This window comes from Balaenoptera acutorostrata, chromosome 10 (genome assembly GCF_949987535.1).
Source record: "Balaenoptera acutorostrata chromosome 10, mBalAcu1.1, whole genome shotgun sequence".
In the NCBI taxonomy this organism is placed as follows: domain Eukaryota; kingdom Metazoa; phylum Chordata; class Mammalia; order Artiodactyla; family Balaenopteridae; genus Balaenoptera; species Balaenoptera acutorostrata.
The window spans coordinates 15,211,806-15,217,352 of NC_080073.1; positions in this window are offsets into that span (position 1 = coordinate 15,211,806).

Here is a 5,547-nt window from a genome sequence, read left to right on the forward strand (position 1 = left end):
CTCAGTATTTATTCTATTTAAATTCTTTCTCTTTCCACTAGAATATCAGCTCCTCAAGGACAGAGATTTATGTCAGTATTTTCCTCTAGTATATCCCAAGTGCCAAGAATAGTGCCTGGAATACAGTAAACACTATATAAATATTTGTTAAATGAAAGGAGGAAGAAGAAAATAAAGAATGGAAGCAAATACAATTGTTCTTTTCAAAAAAAACAAAAGAAGAAGGGAAGGGAAAGGAAAAATGAGTGTATCACTTATAAGGTTTAAAATATTTTAAGGGAATAGTAACATTATGAAAATGATGAAAATGTTCTTGCTCCATGAGTAGTTCATTAATCTTTTCTAGCTTAAACTGTAACAACAAATTTAGAGCTTTTAAGAGTAAACATTTCCTCAAAAGAAGAAAAAAATAGCTTTAATTATACGAAATAAGAATAACATTGAGGACATGAATAGGCCAGGGGTGCTTGTTGCTTGTTCTGACACATTTTGTTTTTGTATTCTTTTATTTTATAGAAGCAATTTTCTCTAAATAGGGGCCACAGATATCCAGTAATTACCTTCCTCAGAAGTGGAACCCACAGAACAGAAAGTCAGCTCTCTCTAGTCCACTGACTAACTGGAAGAGCCTACCTAGAACCTATCACCTCTTATACCTAGTTCAGGGCAAGATAACCATCTTGCTTCATCAACTCAATCACAGATTTGCTCTTGGAGGGACAAAGGAAGATATTAAAATTATTTAACTAGCATTTGAATTGGATCCAGAGGTAGAACCACTCATGGGGGTGAACACAAAACAAGCTTATGTCAAAAACAATACCAACAATCCTAATAATTGGGTGAGTCAAAGTCAGACCATATTTTTGCCTCATTCCATCATTTGAAATTTAGGAAGAAATTAATAAGTATCCTGAGAAAATGGTGCACAGAACCAAAAACAATGGGGAGAGATGAATTCTCTTTAAAGGGTGATTAACTTTATCCATTTTTAGGAAAGTATTAATATGTTATCATCATGGTGATAACATCTAGATGGCATCTTTATGCAAAGGATTTCTCATGCTACTTTCTTCACCTTCTCTTTTCTCCTGTCTCACCTCTCCTACTTTATGCTATGTATGCAAACATTCTATCCAACAATTACATAATCTCTTCATAATTACATATTTATGAAGGGATATAAGAGGAATTTTCATACCACACCACCTAAGAGTCCAGAGTCCAGATGTTGAGGTTGACCATACATGTCAGTTTGTAGGACAACCCTGGTTTTTGTCAATATTCCTAGTGTATCTATTAATAAAACCCCCTTTCATTCTCAAAAGCCTTTCAGTTTGGATGAAGAATGTTAAGGTCACCCTTAAAAAGTTGAAGTCCAGATGCCAAGAGAAGAGGAAAGAGTTTCAAAGAGGACACGTCACGGTGAGTCCATCTTCCAAGGCCACTACCTATTAATGTTTACAATGGAGGATTCAGAGGACAAACGCAGCATTCATTCCAGGTGACTCCAGTCACCCACACCCAGATTTACATCATTGCTACATCTTGAAAATGGCATTCACTCATGGGTCCCAAGATTTTCCTAAAGTCTATTTATATTAAATACCTGTCCTTGTCCCAAAACTCTGATGTTCTAAAACTCTAAAATCTTTCTTTCCAAACTTCCTTACAGATTATTAAATACAAAAGGGGGTATCTTACCAGGCATGGCTCCAAACACTTAACTCAAGGGATAGTATCTATTTGCTCCATACTTCTAAAAAGTTATTTATCTACATCAAAAGTGCAAAAATATATTCTTTACATCTATGTAGGTATTTAAAAGATTTTAGTCATTTAAATCTAGATGAAAAATAAAACCTGACTATAATAAGTAAAAGAAATCCATCAGTTGAGTTCAAAAGATTTTTTAAATGCAAATAGTCTATTTCTCATACAGATATTGTACTATGGTAGTGGAGGGGGGGCTTATAGATTTCTGTCCATTTTAATTAAACCTCTCCTCATTTGATGATCTCTTTCCTTTTGTTGGAAAATCATGATCACCTCTACATTTGGTGGCATATTAAAACATAATTAACAAACTAAAAATTGGTTCGAACAAGGTGAACAGGCAGGCATAATAAAATCAGTCTATTGATTGTCATTTAGTTACTGTTTCACTCTCAGGCGGTGGAGAAGTGACAAATTGTGGGCCATGAAATCCTCAGCCTGCAGGATCATGTCATTTAAATGGGAGGATTACACAAAGCTTGTATCTGCAGAAAATGACACTCCTCTCAAATTACAATTCTGGCTACTCCAGTGGCAGAAATGACCATCATCAATATGAGAAAATGTACAGGATCACAGGAAATGCTGTCCTCCATTTCTCTTCCTTCCTGATACAGCTTTCTGCTCTCCAAAATGAGATAGCTGAGTACTTGCTGGATCGTTTCCTAATGATTAAAGATGCTGCCAGCGTTACACCATACGTTTCATACGTTTTGTTGCTTGCACGTTGGGGCTCTAGTGAAAAGACAGATACCCCACTACAGGAGAAGCATGTTTAGGCAATGTCCTTTTCCTAGAACCTGATTAAATCAGGATGCTTAAAAGAGTTTTGCTTTTATGATACAAGTAGTTTGAGCCCTATTGGCACTGAGTTTAAACACTGCAAGCAAAATATTAGTTTTGGGTCTGCAGTGTATTCATAGCCCTGAGTGTCTCCAACAAGCTTATCTGGAGGATTCTGTTTATGTGAAAGAAATTGCTGTGATCAATCACTGTGTAGTAAGGGATCAAACAAAATGCTGAATCGAGAAATATTTTCCATTGGCCCTGTTCAGCAAGAGACAGGAGCACTACAAGTGAGCTGTTATATATTCTGCAAGAAAACTACAATTTATGTTCTAGATTTTTTTTTTCCTTTTTTAATATGAAACCTCATGTTTCAGGATCATTTTTTTCCTCCAGTTCGTATTATGCAGTCTCTATAGAACAGAAGGCAATTTCAGTTGCCCAACCTTGGCTGTTATGAGTATTTTAAAATCGTATATTTTTCCTGAAATAAAAGAAAACCACTGAAATTCTCAGTGTGCATTGCAGAAATGAATTCAATGTTTCTTCTCTCAATCTGTGAGACAGTGGCCAAAATCATTACCACCATTTCATAAATACATTGATACACTGAGAGAACATTTGGGTTATGGGAAGCTCTTCAAAGAAATAACAATGATAAGGAAAGAAAAACGAATCTGAGTCCTAATTTCCAAGTATGATGATAAATCATACGGTCATATGTCCTTTCAAAATGTATTTCTGTGTGCCCCTTTATGACTTCACAGGGTTAAGTGGGCATTTGAAATTGTACAGGGTGATAACTCTTTTGTAGAGTTAGCAACAGGCAAATTTTAGTATTCTAATTTTATATTTAGAATACTTCCTTTTCTTTTTTCTCCTTTTCTCTTTTCAATTCCCAGCCCCCATCTAGTCACATACTTATAAATAAATTTGGGGCAATCTATTTTGCCCCCTCACTTTCTTCCTGATGCTCCAATTAGATCTTGCCAGTGGTTTCCAATCTGGTACCTTTGTATCCAAACTTATTTCTTCATTGAAAAATCCACTGCTGGATTACTCATTTGAGAGTGATGCTCTGAATAGGTCATTCTACTGCTCAAAAGTTTCATGAATCTTATCCTATAGAGTAAATGTCAAATTTCTTATGTAAGCATTCAAGATCCTCCACCTTCTGGATGAAAATTTCCTTCCTTAGTTTTTTTGGGTTGTTGTTCTTTAATCAAATTCTACACTTCAGACAAATAGTCTTTATCCTGCACCTTTACTCATTTGTTTCAGGATCACAAGGACCCTTTCTTCCTCTTGAACTTGCCCACAACTTAATTTTTTAAGATATGAATGCTATCCTCCTTCAAGCCTCTCCTTCACCAACACATACTCTATGACATCATTCCCCATCCTTTAAGTTTAGAGGAGAACTTTCTGGTCTTTCATACTCCCACAGCCTATTGCTATTACCACACTTAGCACTTTTACATGATATCCTAGGGGTGGATACGCATGCTTTAGTGTCCGTGAGCCTGCTAGGCTACCAGTTCCTTGGGAAGAAAAGCCACAGCTTGTCCATTTTGCCCTCTAACTGATAAATAGTGATTTACGTGTGGTAGGTGCTTGATAGGATTTTGCTAAGTGAAATAAGAGGAGTGTTTCATTTTTCAATTCTATGGAAATCATCAAAACTTGTTTGTCACAACTTTCATTCCCTCATTGAGCTCTTTTCTTTCTTAAGACATTAATAAACTGGTTTATGATCATAGAGGTAAATGAATTAATGAGTTATTCTCATTCTAAGAGTCTTCATTTAGAAAGAGACTTCTTGGTGACACTGCCTTGGGGCTTTGACAGCTTTATAAGATGGACAGCAATACATTTTACTCTTGCTCTGCTGACTTTTGATAGCGTTGAGCTTAGAGGATTTGTCTTGACTGCTTTTCCCATGAAATACCGGGACCCCTTTACCCTCAGGGGATTCATACCCCAAGCTCTGTTAACCCATATCTTTTCCTCTTAAAAAATACTTTACAAAGGTCTTCGTCCCACAGTTTAGTTGATCTTGGTTAAACTCAGCCTGGGCCTCCTGTTCTGAACAATTTGGAGAGATATTTTCTTTATATAAAAAAAGTAAAACTTTGAGGAACTGAATATTCCAAATGGATAATAATTAGACCATCTATAAATACAGAACTCTGGCCCACAATCTATTGCAACCGGCTCAATGTACTATCTACAGTAACCAGTCCAGTAAGCCAAACAAGAACCCTTATAACTGTTGGCTCAAATGGACCACAAATTTTTATCAATTCCCTAATTTTTGTCCTCACCTCAACTTAGGACCAAAAGGAGATAGCCAATTATGTACCTTTAACCAATCACATAGATTGCCTGGCTTCTAGTTACCTGTATACAGCTTCCCAATGTCAACAGCTTCCAATCAGCACATACCTTTCCACTGTAGAGCTTTCCCACTCCTCTGCCTGCCTTTGATTCTGCCGAAACACAAGTGATGGTGGCTGACTCCCTTGCTGTACAAAGTTCTGAATAAATAGCCTTTGCTTATTCTCATCTGGATTTATTTGCACGGCATACTAGTAACATCAGTAGCTAGAATATTTTAGAGACTATTCCTCAAGGCTCACCTGGGAAAGTTAGCTTGGTCTTATTCCACTTAAGTTCTCTATTGCTGTGTTAAAAACTAGTCTGAAACTTAGTGGTCTGAAATAATAACCAGTGATCATTTCTCATGATTTTGTGAGTTAACTGAGTGGTTTTTCTGCTGGCCTTACCTGTACTCACTACTGATGGAGCATTAGCAGGTGGGTTGCCTAGGGAATAGGCTCAACTGGGACTACTCGGACAGCTGAGTCTTTCTATGTGGTTCTTCCCTCCAAGGCATGGTAGTATCAGGGCAGCATCCTAGGAACTCAAAGACAGAATGTGCAAGGCCTCTGGAGGTCTAGGCTCTGGAACGCACATGTTGCCACT